The sequence below is a fragment of the Carcharodon carcharias genome, chromosome 23 (assembly GCF_017639515.1).
Source record: "Carcharodon carcharias isolate sCarCar2 chromosome 23, sCarCar2.pri, whole genome shotgun sequence".
In the NCBI taxonomy this organism is placed as follows: Eukaryota; Metazoa; Chordata; class Chondrichthyes; order Lamniformes; family Lamnidae; genus Carcharodon; species Carcharodon carcharias.
The window spans coordinates 14,224,770-14,245,058 of NC_054489.1; the positions used below are offsets into that span (position 1 = coordinate 14,224,770).

At 44.2% G+C, this 20,289-nt stretch overlaps 1 protein-coding gene across 1 annotated transcript in view; it reads left to right on the plus strand.

Moving 5' to 3' along the window:
• The first annotated feature begins 7,607 nt into the window (after positions 1-7,607).
• Positions 7,608-20,289, plus strand: part of LOC121268929 (thyroid hormone receptor alpha) — a 378,625-nt gene continuing 365,943 nt past the window's right edge. Inside the window, exon 1 of the mRNA XM_041173200.1 lies at positions 7,608-7,637. The gene's annotated coding sequence lies outside the window, so the exon portion shown is untranslated. The remainder of the gene's footprint in view (positions 7,638-20,289) is intronic.

Below are 20,289 nucleotides of genomic sequence, written 5' to 3' on the forward strand. Positions count from 1 at the left end.
GTGTGACTCTTCTTCAGAGCTTTGAAGAAGGATCATACAGATTCGAAACACCAACTCTGTTTCTCTCTCCACAGAGGCTGTTAGACCTGCTGAGTTTTTCCAGCATTTTCTGTTTTTGTTTTGGATTTCCAGCATCCGCAGTATTTTGCTTTTATCCTTAGAGTTGGTAATATTGTTATGACAAGATAATGGTAATTAAGAAATGATCAGGGTACTGGGAATTGCCAAGAGTGCAACTGAATGCACTGTTCAAAGAATAGTTTAATTATTGAGATTTCTCCTTGAGTAATAGTCCATAAAACAGTATAAAGAGGGAAAAAACATGTTTGGCAATTGTTTATTTTTTCATCATCTCCTTGGAACATAAACTCATACACAGAAACAGGAGGATGCCATTCAGCCCCTGGATCCTGTTCTTTCATTCAATTAGATAATGGCTGATTTGTATTGTAACTTCATTTTCACACCTCGGTGGAGCTGGCAGCCCTACTGTTTCTCACCAATATACCTACCTACACTTTACATATAGCCTGCCAAAGCTCATCGACACTCATTTGCATATGGCGCGGGGCTAAAGTGGAGGGAGGGTGGGGGAGAAGAAGGATATTTTAGCATCACTGTTGAACTTAAACCTGTCCTTGTCCTTTATCCACACACATGTACATTCCAGATGCCCACCAATGGATAGCCAAGTCGCAAAATCTACAGGGTAATTCAGGACAGAGGCAGAGGGAGCATGTGTGCATGCTAGGTCATAAACGGACTGAAATGATATTAAAAGCATATCATTACAGGATTCATGTAATAAAACATTCAAGATATATGTTGGGGTGTAACCAAGTAATTCTAACTAATAATGAACAAAGAAGTCATGCCCATCTCATCCAAGTGTGGATGCAGAGAGAAAATGGGGGCAAGGACCTTGCAATTAATTATGTGGCACTTAAAACAATCAATCGGGCCAAGGTTGGAGTTCATGGATGCATGGATCTCGGTCTGAGAGGACTTGGGTATAGAGACCTTGGTTTATGGGGTTGGTGTAGGTTGGAGACAAAGGCTGGTGAAAAGAGCTTCTGAGAAATCAATTCCCAAGATGCTGAAAACATGGATGAGAGTTTCAGCAGCAGAAAGGGTGAACCAGGGGATGTAATATTCCACCAGTGGAAGAACGCAGTCTCTGTCATGGATGGCTTTAGATAGAAAATTGAACTCAGGGCTACAGAGAATGGCAAAGCTGCGCAACTATTAGCTCAAATGTGGGCAGGAACCCTAAGAAATTAAAGGGGGTGGCACAGGACACACTTTACTCCTGGCGGGAGATGAACTGAATGACCTCAGTTTTAGCAATAATTAGCTGAAGTAAGCTTTTATCTCGGATCTTGACGTCTGGTGGGTAGACAGACTCAAAGAACAACTCTGGAGTCAGGGCTGGTGACAAACCTGGGCGCTATTGACAAACATGAAAGCTGGCTGTGTTTTTGAGGATGATATTGGTGAGTGATAGAATGCAGATGATGAAGATGAAAAGTATAAAACTAGAGCCTGGACAAATCTTTGAGGGGAAATGACTGCATTCAGACATGTGGAAGGCAAATCACAAAAGAGCAGTAATACATTAGCAGGCAGCGGAAATGGAACAGTGGGTCAATTGAAGAGGAAAGTACATAAAACATAAAAATGAGTGTATGCGTGTAAAGAGCGTTTTTAAGCAAACAGGTGAAAACTCTCCACTAGTGGGGACTCTCCACCTAGCACAAAGGAAGATGGTTGTGGTTGTTGGACATCACTGGAGGAGTTCCTCAGGGTAGTGCCTTAGGCCCAACCATCATTTTTTAAAGTATTTTGTTCATGGGATGTAGGCAGCACTGGCTAGGCCAGCATTTATTGCACATCCCTTATTTAGAGAGCATTTAAAAGTCAACCACATTGCTGTGGGTCTGGGGTCACATGTAGGCCAGACCAGGTAAGGACAGCAGATTTCCTTCCCTGAAGGACATTAGTGAACCAGATGGGTTTTTGCAACAATGGTTTCATGGACTTTTAATTCCAGATTTTTATTGAATTCAAATCCAGATTGTTATCGAATTCAAATTCCACCATCTGCCATGGTGAGGCTTGAACCCAGGGGCAGGACTTTCCCCCTGTTGGGGGTGAAGTTGAAGTGTGGGCACGCAGAGGCACACCTCCGATCGGTGCCCCCAATTGGGGGGCGCGCCGCCATTTTAAGCCAATTAAGGCCCACCCAGTGTGACGTCCGCAAGGAAGCGCTATGTGCTCCCTGTGTGGGTAGGTGGGGGTGGGGGGGGGGGGGGGGGGGGGGGGGCGGTGGGGTGGGATCCTTAAACCCCAGAGTGCACTCATCTCCCTGAGGCTAAGTGCTGCCTCAGGGAGATCGCCCCTACTGTCAAAAATATTAAAAATAGAGAAAAAAAATTCCCTGACATGTCCCCTCATGTGACACTGTCACATGAGTTGGGACATGTCCATAATTTTAAAAAAAGCTTTAATTAGTTTTTTAAAAACCTACATGAACCCTCATCCCGCCCGTGAGGTTTTATTCTAATTCCCGCCAGGGCTCCTGTCCTGCCCGCCAATCTTAAAGTTGGACGGGCAGGTCCATTAATTAGTTTAATGACTCTGTCAATGGCCTCAATTGGTAATTGACAGGTTAGTGGGCGCACAGCTGATTTTGCTGAGCCCACACCTACCTGAAAATTTAAATGGGGCGCGGTGATGTTGGGACTTCCGCCCGATGTCACCCCATGTCATTTTACGCATCAGTGAGCGGACCCTGACCCCCACTCAATGACGGGAAAATCCTGCCCCAGGTCCCCAGAGTATTACCCTGAGTTGCTGGATTACCAGTCTAGTGACAATACTACTATGCCACCACTTTCCCTTCAGCTGCTTCATCAATGACCCTCCTTCCATTATAAGGTCAGAACTGGGGATGTTCGGTGATGATTGCACAATGTTCAGCACCATTCGCAACTCCTCAGATACTGAAGTAGTCCGTGTCAATATGCAGCAAAACCTGGACAATATTGAGGTCTGGTCTGATAAGTGGCAAGTAACATTTGTGCCACACAAGTTCCAGGCTATTATCATCTCCAACAAGAGAGAATCTAACCATTGCCCCTTGAAATTCAGTGACATTTCCAGCACTGAATCCCCCAACTATCACCATCCTATGGGTTACCATTGACCAGAAACTGAATTGGACCAGCCATATAAGTAATTGGCTACCAGCAGGTTAGAGGCTGGGAATTATGTGGAGGGTAACTCACATCCTGGCTCCCCAAAGCCTATGCACCATTTACAATTCACAAGTCAGGACTATAATGGAATATGCTCCGCTTGCCTGAATGAATGCAGCTCCAGCAAAACCCAAGAAGCTCAACACCATCCAGGACAGAACAGCTTGGTTGATTGCTATCCCATCCACCAACTTAACCATTCACTTCCTCTACCACTGACGCACAGAGGCAGCAGTGTGCACCATCAACAAGGTGTAGCAACTCACCAAAGCTCCTTCGACAGCACCTTTCGAACCCGCAACCCCAACCACCTAGAAGGACAAGAGCAGCAGATGCATGGGAACACCATCACCTGCAAGTTCCCCTCCACGCCACATTGGAACAATGGGTGGGATTTTTTGGTCCCACCACAAGTCAATGGACTTCTGCTGGCTGGAGCGCCACCTCACCCAAGGCAGGTCACACCCACAATGGGGCCAGAAAACCCTGGCCTATAAGTTTGTTCCTTCACTGTTGTTGGGTCAAAATCCTGGAACTTCCTCCCTAACAGCACTGTGGGTGTTCCTACACCACATGGACTGCAGCAGTTTAAGAAGGTGGATCACCACCACCTTCTCAAGGGCAGTTAGGGATGGGCAATAAATGCTGGCCTAGCCAGTGAAGCCCACTTCCCATAAACGAATAAATAAAAAAAACATATTTATTTACATACATTTACAGCTTACTTACAGATATGGAGATCTTCATACCGCTCTCAGAATCGTCCATATGCACTCCCCTCGTGGTTGAGATAGTCAGCCCACTCCCTGTGCATGTGGCAGCCACACTCCACTAGCACCTCCAGGCTTGTACAAAGTCCGCCACTGGTATCTTTATTTTGCAAAAGCTTATAGACCCCAGTTTGAGAACCAATGAATTAAAGAATGCAGACGAGGGATAGTGGCATGTGCTCACATTTATATCGAAACATAGCAAATTTACAGATCGGATGGAGGCCATTCTTGGCTGTGCCAGCCAGTAAAGAGTTATCCAGATTAACCCAACCTTCCAGCTCTTGGTCAATAGTTTTGTAGGTTATAACACTTGAAGTGCATATCCAAGTGCTTTTTAAATACAATGATGGTTTCTGCCTCTGCCACCCTTTCAGGCAGTGGATTCCAAATCCTTGCAATCCTCTGGAGGAAAAAAACTTCTCAACTCCCTCTTAATGCTCTGCCAAGTATTTCAAATCCATGCCCACTGGTTATTGACCTCTCTGCTAAGGGAGATAGATCTTTACAGCCTTCTGGACTGAATATTGAATTCAACAGCTTTAGATCTTGAACTCCCTCCTCCATCCCCACCCCCTTTCTGTTTCTTCTCCCTTCCTTTTGTTTTTTCCAATAATTTATATAGATTTTTCTTTTCCCACCTATTTCCATTATTTTAAAATCTTTTATGCCCCACTAGTCTTTCCACCCCACCCCCACTAGAGCTGTACCTTGAGTGCCCTACCATCCATTCTTAATTAGCACATTCGTTTAGATAATATCACCACCTTCAACACCTCTGTGTTCTTTTGTTCTTTTGTCTGTGATATCTTTTGATTATCTGCTCCTATCACTGCTTGCTTGTCCCTACAACTACACCAGCACCCCCAACTTCTCTCCCCCCCCCACCCCCCCCAACCTTAAACCAGCTTATATTTCACCCCTCTCCTTATATTCGCTCAGTTCTGTGGAAGGGTCATGAGGACTCGAAACGTCAACTCTTTTCTTCTCCGCCGATGCTGCCAGACCTGCTGAGTTTTTCCAGGTAATTCTGTTTTTGTTTTAGATCTTTACTATCCACTCTAACTGGGCCCCTCGTAATTTTGTATATCTCAATTAAATCTCTCAGCTTCCTCTGTTCCAAAGACAACAATGCCAGCCTATCCAATCTTTCCTCATAACTAAAATTCTACATTCTTGGCAACATCCTTGTAAATGGCTGCGGTACCCTCTTTAGTGTGACAATATGATGGCATTGGTAACTATGACCAGGATTATTGAAGGATAGAAGTGGTTGGAAGTTGGTTTGGTGGAACTTAAATAGGAAGCGATAAAAGGTGCCATGTGGTGGTTTGGTCAAAAATAAATTAAAAAGCAAATTAAATTGCTGTTGGTTGTTTCCCCTTGTTTTGGTAGGGGGGTGGGTTGTTCTGTGACTGGAGGGCATGGTCTCGGAGAAGGGGGCCACCCATTTGGGATGGGTATGGGGAAGAATTTCTTCTCTCAGGGGGGCTGGTAGATCTGTGGAGTTCTTTGCCACAGGGGGCTGTAGCGGCTGGGTCGTTGGGTCTTTTGGAGGCTGAGATAGACAGATTTTTAATCAGTAACGGAATCAGGGTTATGGGGAAAAGGCAGGAAAGTGGAGTTGAGGATTGTCAGATCAGCCATGATCTCATTAAATGGCAGAGCAGACTCAATAGGTCGAATGACCTACTTCTGCTCCTATGGTCTTATGGTAATTTCCTATTTAAGAACCTTAAAAAGTATTAATTTGAGCCAGGATGATAGAGGAAGCAGTTAAAATAGTTGAAGGAGGAATTTATAAGGGGGGTTGGAAACAACCCTTGATGAAAGGGACGGGTTTACCTTATCAGTATGCATGCGGTTGAGTGGGGAAAAATGAGCGTGCAGTTGCTGGCTTGGAAAAGGGCCAATGATTTACGGGTGGGTTTCAATGGGGTAATAAAACTAATGTGGCCAAGGACCCATGATAGGGAACAAGGTGCAGTGTGCAGTAGGTAAGATTGATTGAGAAGGAATATCAAGATGTATTTGACTAACAAAATATCCTGACAATGTAGTTGCTTCTTTGTTACAGGCTCTTGTGTTTAGATGGGAAAAGTGATCAGTAGGAAATTAGGAAAGGACTGACTGTGATATGAAGGTGTTATTCTGGTATTATGCACACATGTACACATAAAGCTGGACAAATGCACAAGGTATTATTATCCTGATTTTTCTGGTCGTTGTGAATGTTGTAATAACCAAATCAGGAGTTTTTTCCTTTGGTTTGTGAAGTCCTGCACATTGGAAAATATTTTCAGCTTTCTATAAAACTGGCTGAGGTTTTACCTCATTCAAAACCCATCTATTTGTACAGAGTTAAAGCAGTGCCTAATATTGTCTTTTCCCCCTCTCTGTGAGGATAGTGCTCTGTGTACACTGAACAAGGTTTATGTAAGGTAAAGGTAAGTTTTATCCGTTGACTGTTTGCCAAAGGTGAAACCCTGTAAAGCATTATTTCTTTTTATTCTTCCATGAGATGTGAGGGGCCCGCTGTCAAGGTCAACGATTTCTGCCCTTCCCTAATTGCCCCTTGAGAAGGTGGTGGTGAGCTGCCTTCTTGAGCCGCTTCAGTCCATGTGGTGGTGTAGGTGCACCCACCGTGCTGTTAGGGAGGGACTTCCAGGATTTTGACCCAGCCACAGTGAAGGAAGGGCCGATATATTTCCAAGTCGGAGGGGAACTGGCAATTGGTGGTGATGCCACCACGTGAAGCGCATTGGGACCTTTCAGTATATTGGAGGCTTTGGGTACATAAATGCAAGTTGTTGCTAAATAAATAGTGCATTATGGCACATATTTTGCATCATAGTACGACTTCATTCACGAAGTGGCATTTGCTTTGCTCCTATTGGTGTATCTGACTTACAGAATACGACAGGGAGTGGGGGGGGGGTTCAACTGGACGCGTTCGCTTAGGTTTCAGCGCTCAATGCGAAAGTTGGGAGTCTGGGTTCCAGCAGGTCAAAGCTGCCTTATTCTTGAAGTTTGATAACATTTCCCAGCCCGGACGGCCCCGACAGCCTCCAGATGGCAGCTGTGGTCTGACTATTGATGCACACTCAACGCGAATTTCCAACTCCCGAGGTGTTAAATGTTCAACCGCGCTACTCCAGCAGCTCAGGACACACCGACCACCTTTCACTAAGATGTTGGCATTTAAGCGCCGGCCGTGAAAGTCCATTTTAGTGCATGTGTGTGGCACGCGTGTTGTTTTGTTTTTTTATATATTTAAAAGAGAGATTCTCTGTCCATTTAAAGCCAGCCAGAGAGCGCCAAACCGTGGACTGAGAGACAGCCAAGAGGCGGAGTCTGTAGCCTACTTTCGGTTTGACAGCGAGCAAAGCTGGAACCTCAGTTTAGGGCAAACAGAAAAATCAGCAACGAGCAGAGTGGTTGGGGGGGGAGGGGGGAGGTGGTGTGGGTGGTGGTAGAAAAGGAGGGAAAAGAGAAAGGTACAACAGCTTAGACATAGAGCTCCCGAGTGAAATTAACCCAGCCCAAATTCCACTCTTGAAATCCACCAAGTCCGGGGAGAAACTGACACAAGGGACGCTCGTAAACTGCGGTAAGTGGCATAAAATATCAACCTAAACTCTTGCTTTTAATCTAAATTTGGCCAAGGGGTTTAACGTAATCTCCAAGTGGGGAGGTCGAACTTGCTCTCCCCCCCCGGGCAGAGCGCGGGTCCTTCTCCGTGATTTTTATTTTGGTTACTGACTGACATCGGAACTTGATACAGTTTTTACAAGCTTGTTTCGTTTGTTACATTTGCGCTGGTTTCCTGAAGTGGACACTTTTTACTCCCCGTGAATGCTGAGTGTGGGGAGGGGGTGGGGGGGGTGGGGGTGCTGGTGGGGGTCGCAGCAGCGCCTCCGCCTGTTTGAGTGTGTGTTGTATTAATTGTACACTGGTACATCAACAAGTGTCAGCTGTACTCGGTCACTGCTGATCTGGAACCGAGTGACCTTATATTAGGCAATCGCACAACTTTGTTTTTTTTTAAAAATCAAAAAAAAAATCATTTATGGTTCCCTCGAGGCTGAAAACCCTCCCTCCCGCGATTAGCATTGGTCCTTGTGTAAGGTACATTGGTGAGTGGGGTGGGGGTGCTCGATGTCATCATTCGTGCCGAGTGCTGCATGTTGACAGTGCTGAGATTGATGTCAGTGTGAGTGTGTGTGTGTGTGTGTGTGAGTGAGTGTGTGAGTGTGTGTGTGTGTGAGTGAGTGTGTGTGAGTGTGTGTGTGTGTGTGTGAGTGTGTGTGTGTGTGTGTGAATGTGTGAGTGAGTGTGAGTGTGTGTGTGTGTGTGTGTGAGTGTGTGTTAGTGAGTGTGTGTGTGTGTGAGTGAGTGTGTGAGTGAGTGAGTGTGAGTGTGTGAGTGAGTGAGTGTGAGTGTGTGTGTGAGTGAGTGAGTGTGTGTGCGCGCCTCTCATAGCGCTACCGAAATAAAACCAGCACATTGTGGGGGCAGAAGCGCAGAGCCCGTCACTTAAGCAGCTACCAGGAGGTAGAAAAGAGGACAAACATGTCAGGCCGGGACCTCTCCAAAGAACTCAGGCCCCGCGGGGCCCCACAAGGGTGGGGGGAGGTTAAGACTTGTTTCTCTTTCAGATGCTGACAGCCCTGACGTGCATTGTATTTCACCATTGATAATTTAACAACAAAGGTTCGCGGGGAGTTGGAGGAAAGCACTGTGTTTTCTTCATTCAGCATTTGTTGCCCTTGAACTGAGTGGCTTGCTAGGCCATTTCAGAGGGCAGTTAACACATTGTTGTGGCCCTATGGGCCAGACCAGGCGGATTTCTTTCCCCAAAGGACATATTAGCGAACCAGGTGGATTTTTTTTTTGTTTAAAAAGTGATAGCTTCATTACTGAGACTATCTTTATAACTCCAAATTTATTCATTGAATCTAAATTCTACTTGCTGCTGTGGTGGGATTTGAACCCATCTCCCCAAAACATTAAGATAAAAGCAAAATACTGCGGATGCTGGAAATCTGAAACAATAACAAAAATAAAAAGAGCCGGAAAAACTCAGCAGGTCTGACAGCATCTGCAGAGGAATACAGTTACTGTTTCGAGTCTACAGAGGAGCACTGTGGGCGGGGGGGGGGGGGGGGGGGTGGTGGTGCAGAGGAAATCTACAGAGGTGGTGTTCAAAAAGGAAATGGGGAGGGTACAGGCTCAACATGTTCCCTCTAGGGTGATAGGAAGGAGTAACAAGCCCAGAGAACCATAGATGACCAGAGATATTCAGGTTACGATGAGAAGGAAAAGAGAGGCATTTAGCAGGTACAAGGGGAGCAAATCAGCGGAGGCATTAGTGGAGTACAGAAAGTGCAGGGTGGAGCTTAAGAAAGCAATTAGGAGAGCAAAGAGGGGATATGAGAAAGATCTGGCTGGTAAAAATAGGGAAAATCCCAAGATATTCTATAAGTATATCAATGGGAAAAGAGTAGGGCCCATAAGGGACCAAGGGGGCAATCTATGGATGGAGCCAGAGGACATCGCTAGAGTGTTGAATGAATATTTCACATCCATCTTCACCCAAGAGAATGAGGATGAAGGTTTTGAACTCGGGGAGGGAGACTGCGTGGTTCTTAAGCAAATTGATATAGGGAATGACAAGGTATTGAAGGTGTTGGCAGGCTTAAAAGTGGACAAATCTCCAGGTCCAGATGATTTGTGTCCCAGATTGCTGAGGGAGGCAAGGGAGGAGATTGCAGGAGCTCTGACCCAAATTTTTAATTCCTCTCTGGCCACGGGGGAGGTGCCACACGACTGGGAACAGCTAATGTGGTTTGGCTATTTTAAGAAGAGTTGTAGAGTGAAGCCAGGGAACTACAGGCCAGTGAGTCTCACGTCAGTGGTAGGGAAACTATTGGAGAAAGTTCTGAAGGAGAGAATCTATCTCCACTTGGAGAGGCAAGGTTTGATCAGGGATAGTCAGCATGGCTTTGTCAGAGGGAGGTCATGCCTAACAAATGTGATTGAATGTTTTGAGGAGGTGACCAGGTGTGTAGATGAGGGTAGTGCAGTTGATGTAGTTTATATGGATTTCAGCAAAGCCTTTGACAAGGTCCCACATGGGAGACTTATAAAGAAAGCAAATGCACATGGGATACAGGGTAAAGTGATAAGGTGGATTCAAAATTGGCTTAGTTGTAGGAGACAGAGGGTGATGACAGAAGGGTGCTTTAGTGACTGGAAGCCAGTCTCCAGTGGTGTACCACAGGGATCTGTGCTCGGTCCCCTATTATTTGTCATTTATATAAATGACATAGATGACTATGTGGGTGGTAGGATTAGTAAGTTTGCGGATGACACAAAGATTGGCCGGGTGGTTAACAGTGAGGTTGAGTGTATTGGGCTACAGGAAGATATAGACGGGATGGTCAAATGGGCAGATAAATGGCAGATGGAATTTATGTCTGAAAAGTGTGAGGTGATACACTTTGGAAGGAATAATTTGACAAGGAAGTATTCAATGAACGGCATGACACTAGGAAGTTCTGAGGAACAAAGGGACCTTGCCGTGTATGTTCATAGATCTCTGAAGGTGGAGGGGCATGTTAGTGGGGTGATGAAAAAGGCATATGGGACAATTGCCTTTATCAATTGAGGCATAGATTACAAAAGTAGGGAGGTCAAGTTGGAGTTGTATAGAACCTTGGTGAGGCCACAGCTGGAATACTGTGTGCAGTTCTGGTCGCCACATTATAGGGAGGATGTGATTTCACTGGAGGGGGTGCAGAGGAGATTCACCAGCATGTTGCCTGGGATGAAACATTTAAGTTATGAAGAGAGGTTGGATAGACTTGTGTTGTTTTTGTTGGAGCAGAGAAGACTGAGGGGCGACCTGATCTAGGTGTACAAGATTATGAGGGGCATGGACAGGGTGGATAGGGAGCAGCTGTTCCCTATCCTTAGTTGAAGGGCCAGTCACAAGGGGACATAAGTTCAAGGTGAGGGGCAGGAGGTTTAGGGGGGATGTGAGGAAAAACTTTTTACCCAGGGGATGGTGATAGTCTGGAATGCACTGCCTGGGAGGGTGGTGGAGGCGGGTTGCCTCACATCCTTTAAAAAGTACCTGGCATGCCATAACATTCAAAGCTATGGGCCAAGTGCTAGTAAATGGGATTAGGTAGGTATGTCAGGTGTTTCTCACATGTCGGTGCAGACTCAATGGACCGAAGGGCCTCTTCTGCACTGTGATTCTGTAAAGAAAAATAGAAATGAGGTGAAATATAAGCTGTTTGGGCGGGGGGGGGGGGAGGTGGCGGCGGGTGGGACAGGTAGAGGTGGATAGAGGGCTAGTGATAGTTGGAGGCAAAGAAGAGATTGCCAAAGATGTCATAGACAAAAGGACAAAGAGGTGTTGACAGTGATGATGTTAGCAAAGGAATGTGCTAAGATACTTAATGTCACCTTTAGCACATACCTTAGCTAATATCACCCACCGTCAACACCCTTTTTGTCTATGACACCTTTGGCAATCTTTCCTTTGCCTCTAACTATCACTGGCCCTCTATCTAGCTCTACCTGTCCCACCCCCCTCAAACAGCTTATATTTCACCTCATTTCTAGTTTTCTTTAGTTCTGATGAAGAGTCATATGGGCTCGAAAGGTTAACTGTATTCCCCTCCACAGATGCTGTCAGACCTGCTGAGTTTTTCCAGCTATTTTTATTTTTGTTTTTGTCCCCAAAACATTAGCCTGGCTTACTAGCCTAGTGACTTTACCACTATACCACCATCTCCCCCATTGGCACAGTTCTATCATTTCATTGGCCAGATGATGTATGCCACTGCAAATGAGTAAGGGTGTGTAAACTTGTGTATTCTGCAATTTTGATGCCAACTTGATGCCCCTGGGAGACCAATTGCTCTGAAGCAGATTTGCAAGGTCACTTAGAGTTCAGCAAAAGCTAGGACAGAATTGCCACCTCTCTTTTTGTGAAAAAATAATTCTGATCCCAAACCAATGTATTAAAATAATTTCTGGATATATAATACTTAATTTATATAGCAAATTATGATGCTGAAGCACTTCACACAAAGCGTCAGACGTGGCACTCCCGTCTTTGAGGGCGAAGGTTCTGGGTTCAAGGCCAATCGAGATTTTAGCCCAAAAGTCAAGGCTGATACACCAGCACAGTACTGAGAGAGTGCTACACTGTCAGAGATGCTGTCTTTCTAGCTAGATGTTAAACTGAAGGTCTGTCTGCTCTCTCAAGTAGACATAAAAGATCCCAGGGTATTATTTTGAAGAAGAACAGAGGCATTATAGCAAACAGGACACAACACATCAGATGCACTTCTCGGTAGCGTAGAAAAAGAAATCAGTAAAGTTTAGAAAACTGTTGGACTCTGTGACAGGAGATTTGTAGCTGTTTCTTGGATCGATGATTGAAAACAACTTTGTAATCTGTATCTATCTTGTGAATGACGACAATTGTTATATGGGCCTGATCTCAGTAATAAGGTTATAGCTGCCAACAGAAGGCTACCAGGGCCAGTCATGTGACCAGGTGTCATTATATTGCTGTCACTTCACTTAAATTTCACAGAAGACAAAATAGAAATTCAGCAACACAAGAATAAAAGCATAAGCACCTTACTAATCATAAAATGTAGTAATTCCCACAATGCTGCTGCCCAATGATAAATCTATATCGTGTTTTTCATGTTGACACATACACTAAATGCTCCACACAATAGATGGTGATCACTGTTATGTAGATAAATGGGGATATGTAGCTATGAATTTCTGCTGGCTTCCTGATTAACTCTGTTACCTTTGTAGAGTATTTTCAGCTAATCTTTACTTAATTTCAGTGGGGTCGAGTTTCAGCTTTGGGACGTAGTTGGCAATTTCAGCACAAATTGCCTTGAAATTAAGTTGATTTTCCAAAGCGAAGTTATGGATCAAGTTCCTGCTCATTTGTGTAAACACAAACGTATTATCTTCCATGAACCAATGCAATAGGGCAGCGGAATAGAATATAATTGTTCCTTTCCTTTTTGTGCATTATAACGTATTGATTGATGTATTTAAGAGTGGTGTGCTGGTACGGTTTTATTAATACAGCTGAAAATGGGTTTATCACAAAACATGAGCATTTTGAGCAGGTCCACCACTTGTTTGTAACCTGATAGTAATTTGCTGAAAATTACTTTTAAAAACTGCACTGAATCATTTACCAATTTCATTGATGTACATTAGTCAGTTTCTTAATATGTAATTTTTTAATATTTAGAAACTCATAAAACTTGCCTTTGCAGCTAAAAGAGCAAACTTAATTTTGAATGATCACAATGGGTGCATTTGGTAGAAATTTGCTTTGCTCATTATTTCAGTCGAGATACAACCAGGACAACCTCCAGCACAAAGTCTTTTTTAAACCAATATTAGAGATTGCGGAAACTTGTTTTAAGCTTGGCGTAACTTGCAGTTAAAATTCCTTGATTTGTTGCGTTGATTTGGCTGATTTCATACAAATTAGCAGGCACTCTAGTTGTAACTAGAGAAACTGCAGCCAATAATGACCATTTTGACAATGCAAAAGATCCTAAAAACATTTTAATACCTTGTTAAAGCATGGGGATTTGGAGAGTGAAAGAGTGTGAAGAGGAGATACATGAAAGTTGTAATTTTCTTTATTTGTTTTTGGGCGATGCTGGCAAGGCTGCATTATTACCCATCTCTAGTTGCCTGAGGAAATAGTGGTGCACTTTTTTTGAACAACTCAATCCTTGTTGATTATGCTCCCACATTGTGTTAGGCAGGGAAGAACGCTATATACAGGATTATGCTTAGAAAATGTGTGTTCCTAGTTTCTGATGGCTTGTTTCGTAAATGCATTGCCAGGTGTGCTAGAGAACCAGGAAGGTCAGTTGTTTGATACAGCCTGTGTTGTATTATCTGGTGTGGCTCAGTTGGTGGTTTGCCTTCTTCTGAGTCGGAAGGTCACAGGTTCAGGCCCCACCCTGAGACTTGAGTATATAATCCAGACTGATACTCCAGTGCAGCACTGAGGGACTGCTGCGCTGTCAGAGGTGCTGTCTTTTTCATAAGACATTAATCCGAGGCCTGTCTGCCCTTTTCAGGTGGTTGTAAAAGATCCCAGGGCACTATTTCAAAAAAAGCAAAGCTCTTCTCCCAAGTTTTGTGGCTACTATTTATCCCTAAATCCACATCGCTAAAACAGATTGTCTGGTCCTTAGCACATTGCTGTTGTGAGTTCTTGCTGTGTGCAACTTGGCTATTTTCGTACGTTACAGCATTGGCTACAATTAAAAGTATTTTATTGGCTGTAAGACACTTCAGGGCATCCTGAGGCTATGAAAAGCAGTCTATAAATGCAAATCTTTTCTTCTTTTTCTTCCACTGCATTAGTTAGATAATAGAACTATATTATTATCTAACTAACGAACCTTCGTTCCTTTGGGCCAAGGGAGGGAATAATCAGCTAGAGTCCACACTGACTGCTATACAAGTGGTGCTGGTATAAAGTATGCATGCATGGATGGCAGTTGAGGACAAATTCAGATTCGGGTGAGAAACCCTTCAAGAATTGAAGGCCCAAAGCATCCACTGTGCAGGTTCATACCTGCTGAACCACCTCTTGGATAAGATGTGGAAGGGCTGCAGGAACCAATGAAATCTGCTCCAACAAAAATCAGTTCCTTCTGAAGAAGAGAGAAAGCTGTGGACTTTTTGTTGAAAAAAAGTGTATTCCATAACTTAACAATAAAAGCTGTATTTATATTCGAGTTAGAAAAATTAGTTATGGGAACAAATAATTTTGGTTAGGGGTGTGTTTGTGTTTGCTGCGTATTTATTTTTGGGAGGAGTGGCACTTTTTAATGCACTTCACCAAGAAATTTTAGCACCTGTGTCCTGTAAAGACGTATTATAGAATGTTAACCATGGTAGTGAATATATTTAAGTAAAAATGCATTGTATTAACTACATTACTATTAATCATATATTGAGGAAAGGATGAATCTAAAGCCAGTCTTTTCCTTAAGCCAGGTTTATTTCCAAGAGTAATGGCACAGATTCCTCTCCCCCCCGCCCCTTCTCCCCCTCCCCCTCTCCCTCTCCCCCTCCCCCCTCCCCTTCTCCCTCTCCCCCCCTCCCCTCCCCCCTGCCCCTCCCCTTCTCCCCCTGCCCCTCCCTTTCTCCCCCTGCCCCTCCCTTTCTCCCCCTGCCCCTCCCTTTCTCCCCCTGCCCCTCCCCCTCTCCCCCCCCTTCCCCTTCCCCTTCCCACTTCGTCCCCTTTCCTTCCCCCCCGCCCAACACCCAGTGTGAACTGGTTTTTATACTGTAATGATTCTCCCCAATTGGGGGCAGCTGCTCTTAATTATCAACTTAAAGCATGCACTCTACTACAGCATGGGTCCAAGGCTTGGCCTAAATAGCCAAGTGGTTATGGTACTGGGTTTGTAACCCCAAGATCAAGAGTTCAAGCTTGGCCTAAATAGCCAAGTGGTTATGGTACTGGGTTTGTAACCCCATGATCAAGAGTTCAAATCTCACAATGGCAAACTATGAAACAATGTAACTTCATCTGAAACAGATGGAAACAGGTTTACTCAAAAGAGTATCAAGAGTTCAAATCTCACAATGGCAAACTATGAAACAATGTAACTTCATCTGAAACAGATGGAAACAGGTTTACTCAAAAGAGTATCAAGAGTTCAAATCACCCAATGGCAAACTATGAAACAATGTAACTTCATCTGAAACAGATGGAAACAGGTTTACTCAAAAGAGTATCAAGAGTTCAAATCACCCAATGGCAAACTATGAAACAATGTAACTTCATCTGAAACAGATGGAAACAGGTTTACTCAAAAGAGTATCAAGAGTTCAAATCACCCAATGGCAAACTATGAAACAATGTAACTTCATCTGAAACAGATGGAAACAGGTTTACTCAAAAGAGTATCAAGAGTTCAAATCACCCAATGGCAAACTATGAAACAATGTAACTTCATCTGAAACAGATGGAAACGAGTTTGTACTCGAAAGAGTTACAGCATGGGTCCAAGGCTTGGCCTAAATAGCCAAGTGGTTATGGTACTGGGTTTGTAACCCTACGATCAAGAGTTCAAATCTCACAATGGCAACCTATGAAACAATGTAACTTCATCTGAAACAGATGGAAACGGGTTTGTACTCGAAAGAGTTACAGCATGATTCCAAAATTAACAATTATCATTTACTGAGGCAGATCTCAGGAACTACTGGTGCCAACCGAGTCTTTGAATAAGACTGCCTGCAAAGCAGTAGTTGATACACAATGATTATCTCAGTGTATCCTGGTTTTTCCTTTACTATATTATAATTTGTAGTTATGTTTTGAAGCGGGGGAACCTAGAGCTCAAGAGCTCACTATGTCCATGCTCAGCACTCCTGAGATATGATTGAGAAAAAGCAACAGGAGTTCTTGTTCCTGTTTGCCAACAAATAACTCCTGTTGAGAATTGCTTGTCTGGCTCAGCAGTAAATGCTTCTTACACTCAATAGCCTGACTCACTGCCTTGGTTCACCCACGAAGACTGGTCATTCGGCTTAGGTTAGGTAAAGCAAGCAACTGTAGCCCATGAAGTTATACCCCAGCAGGAGAAGAGACCAGAAAGTTGGAATGGAGAAAAACACCTCCATATTATAAAGCATGGCACTAACTGACTCCACAGCTAGGCATGGTCAAGGCAATGTTGATAAAATGCATGGGTTCAATTTTAACTCTGTACATGGTCGTTGCAAGCCTTCGGTAAGTTGCTGCCTTGAAACATACCCCAGACTCACTTTGCATGGCATCTCATACTAAAACATCCTGTTATATTCTGACAAGGAATATCTAGACATTACTGTTGCTGTTAAGAGATAAATGCTTAACACATTTCTGTGATATTCCTCTCTCTGCCATTTTAATGGTGTTATTAACATCTCTGCTGAAAGGGGACAATGCATGAACATGTTAAGTCTTTGGCCGTTATAACAGACAACAATTTGCAGGCTGCTGTGTCTAGATGTTTTTTTTTTCTCTGTAACGTGGCTTAGTGGCCACAATTATCTTAAATAGTAATGAAAGGGCAGACTTGAGAGTAATTCTTCTCAGAAAATTATCCACCTCCCTTTTATTTTTCCCTTCCATTTCTTAAGGTGTTGACTTTTCTTGAATACAATTTTCCAGGCACCTGGCATCCTGTGGTGCCCTGCTGAAGTAGCCATTGTTCTTGTGCAAATCATAATAATGTGTTTTCAAAGTTGGCATCTTAGCCAAGCCAGATGCTGTCCCTGCTCAACATGTGCATTCGCCAATAAAGCTGATGAATAACCATGAGTAGAGTTTGTTACCCTCCCTGTCATACTTAGCCAAGGCCAGGGCATTAAGACCAATTGCAGTTCTTTTTAACTCCTTCTTCAGGTACCATGACCTAAGTTGGCATTGGTAACCATGGACTTCTATTGGACTGGTCCATGATTAGGCTTGGCAAAGTGCTGCAGTGGTTTGCTGTTGCATTCCAGCATGGCTGACCAAGAAACTCTCCCGCTCTTACCACCTATATTTGAAGGATTTACAGGCTGACGATCAACCTGTTTGGTCACGTTATGAACGCACCTCTATGGCCATCAAGTCCTGAAGTGGGACTTGGACCTGGAGCTTCTGGCCCAGACGTAGGGGCACTCCCCACTGTGTCACAAGACCTCCCCGTACTTTTTAACTACGACCTCCTAATCAGCTAATGCAGCACACACTGGCCATCGAACCCGGTATGCCTCAGCTCCAAACTGGACAGTGCACTTAAAAACAAAGTCAAATTGTGCTCCCACCGTTGTCTTATAAGAAGACACACAAGGATTTGTTATAAACATGTCTGAAAGTTTACACTTGCTAGAGCTGAGTTAACTGAACAGTTTAAGCCATTCAGCAAGTGAGCGGCATCAGTGCATTTATCACTCCCATCTCCAGTTCTTCCTGGATTCTTTATCACATTTGCAACTGATTTATTCCAACTTTCAATACCTTTTTCTTTTTCTATTAATTCCTATTAACAATTGCCAACAGTGCATTTATGTTTTCAAAGTTAGTTCCTCCAATTACACTTCAAAGTAAAGTTAAATTTTTAAATATTTTTCTAAATAAAGGATCTCGTACTGGGAATAACTTTAATAAGAACTCGTCGCACTCGATTTATTTATAAACCATCTTCTGATACTATGGCCTGAATTCTTCCTGTGTCGGGTGGGAGCGGGTGGGGGGAGTTGCGAACTGCCTCCCGCCCGCGATCATCGGCTCCGCACCGCCATTTTACAGAGCGGGCCAATTAAGGCCCGCCCAGCGTAAGATGCGAGCAGTAGCGCTCAGCGTTGCCTGTGAGGGTTGGGGGGGGAAGATGGAGCGTGAAGGAGCGTTTCAGTCTCCATGAGGCAGATTGAAGCGCTTTTGAAATAAATGAATGAATGGATTAAAAATTTACGTCAACATGTCCCCTCATGTGACTCTGAAATATAAAAATATGCCCCATCTCATGTGACGCAGTCACATGAGATGGGGCATATTTTTATATTTCAGAAACTTTTCTTATTTCGTTAATAAAACCTTGAGGAAACCTAATCCCGCTGGTGGATGAGGATTCCTAAAAAACATAGAAGCCGCTTGGCCTTTTCACCTGCCCACCAATCGTAAGGTTGGACAGACAGCGTAAAGTTCACCTTAATCACGTCCTTCTTGGCCTTAATAGGCCGTTTAAATATCGGCAGACGCGCAGCTGGCTCCGACACGCGCCCGCCGAACAAAACGTTGCGAGACAGGGCGATGACATCAGGACACACGCCTGGCGTCATTTTGTGCGCCGGCGTGTCGGGCCCACCCCCACACGCTGACTGAAAAATTCAGGCTTATGGTATCCAGCTTCTGTCTCCCATTCTATATTCCCTCCTTCAGCCAACAATATTTGATGTTATTTTATTATTGCCTTTCCCTTCACCAGTCTGAAAGGTTTTGAAACATTAACCTTTCTTTCTCCTTTGCATACGGAATGAACCTCCTGCGCGTTCTTGATGATTTCTATTCTCGTATCATACACCTGAGCTCATTGTCTATGTTCAGGGGAACATAAATTCAAGCAACAGTTGATTAAGATTAAACCCTGACATTCTGCATGGGAGATCTCTGGATGGGCTTACTAATATATATTTGACTGAAGGGGCCAGTTGATGAAAAATGATATCTCAAGAGTTTTGTTTACCATCTCTGCAGTGGGCCATGATTTATGAAATCTATTCAGCTGTGATTCGCATCGATTCTGACGGCACATCATGGAATCCTTACTTTATCAGTTTGTCACATTGCACCGAACAAAATTCAAAAGGATCCCATCACTGGACATGAAAGGGATAGGAATATTTATGGACTGGCTAAGATGCTACATGCCTCACTCAAAGAACAAGAAAGACTTACATTTCTATAGCGCCTTTCATGACTGCTGGATGTCCCAAAGTGCTTTACAATCAATTAAATATGTTTTCTTTAAATGTAATCACGGTTGCAATGTAGCCAAATTGTAAGGAGATAACGTGCACCAGCAGCAATGTGATAATGATGAGCTAATCTGGTTTCGTGATGTTGATTGAGAGATAAATATTGACCAGGACACTGAACTTCCAGCTCTTCTTCAGAGTAGCACCATGGAATTTTTTGCAGCCAAACAAAGGGGCAGACAGCGAGTGCAGCACTCCCTCGGTACAGCTCTGGAGTGTCAGCTTAGTTCCCTCGGTACAGCACTGGAGTGTCAGCTTAGTTCCCTCGGTACAGCACTGGAGTGTCAGCTTAGTTCCCTCGGTACAGCACTGGAGTGTCAGCTTAGTTCCCTCGGTACAGCACTGGAGTGTCAGCTTAGTTCCCTCGGTACAGCACTGGAGTGTCAGCTTAGTTCCCTCGGTACAGCACTGGAGTGTCAGCTTAGTTCCCTCGGTACAGCACTGCAGTGTCAACTTAGTTCCCTCGGTACAGCACTGGAGTGCCAGCTTAGTTCCCTTGGTACAGCACTGGAGTGTCAACTTAGTACCCTCGGTACAGCACTGGAGTGTCAACTTAGTTCCCTCGGTACAGCACTGGAGTGTCAGCTTAGTACCCTCGGTACAGCACTGGAGTGTCAGCTTCGTACCCTTGGTACAGCACTGGAGTGTCAGCTTCG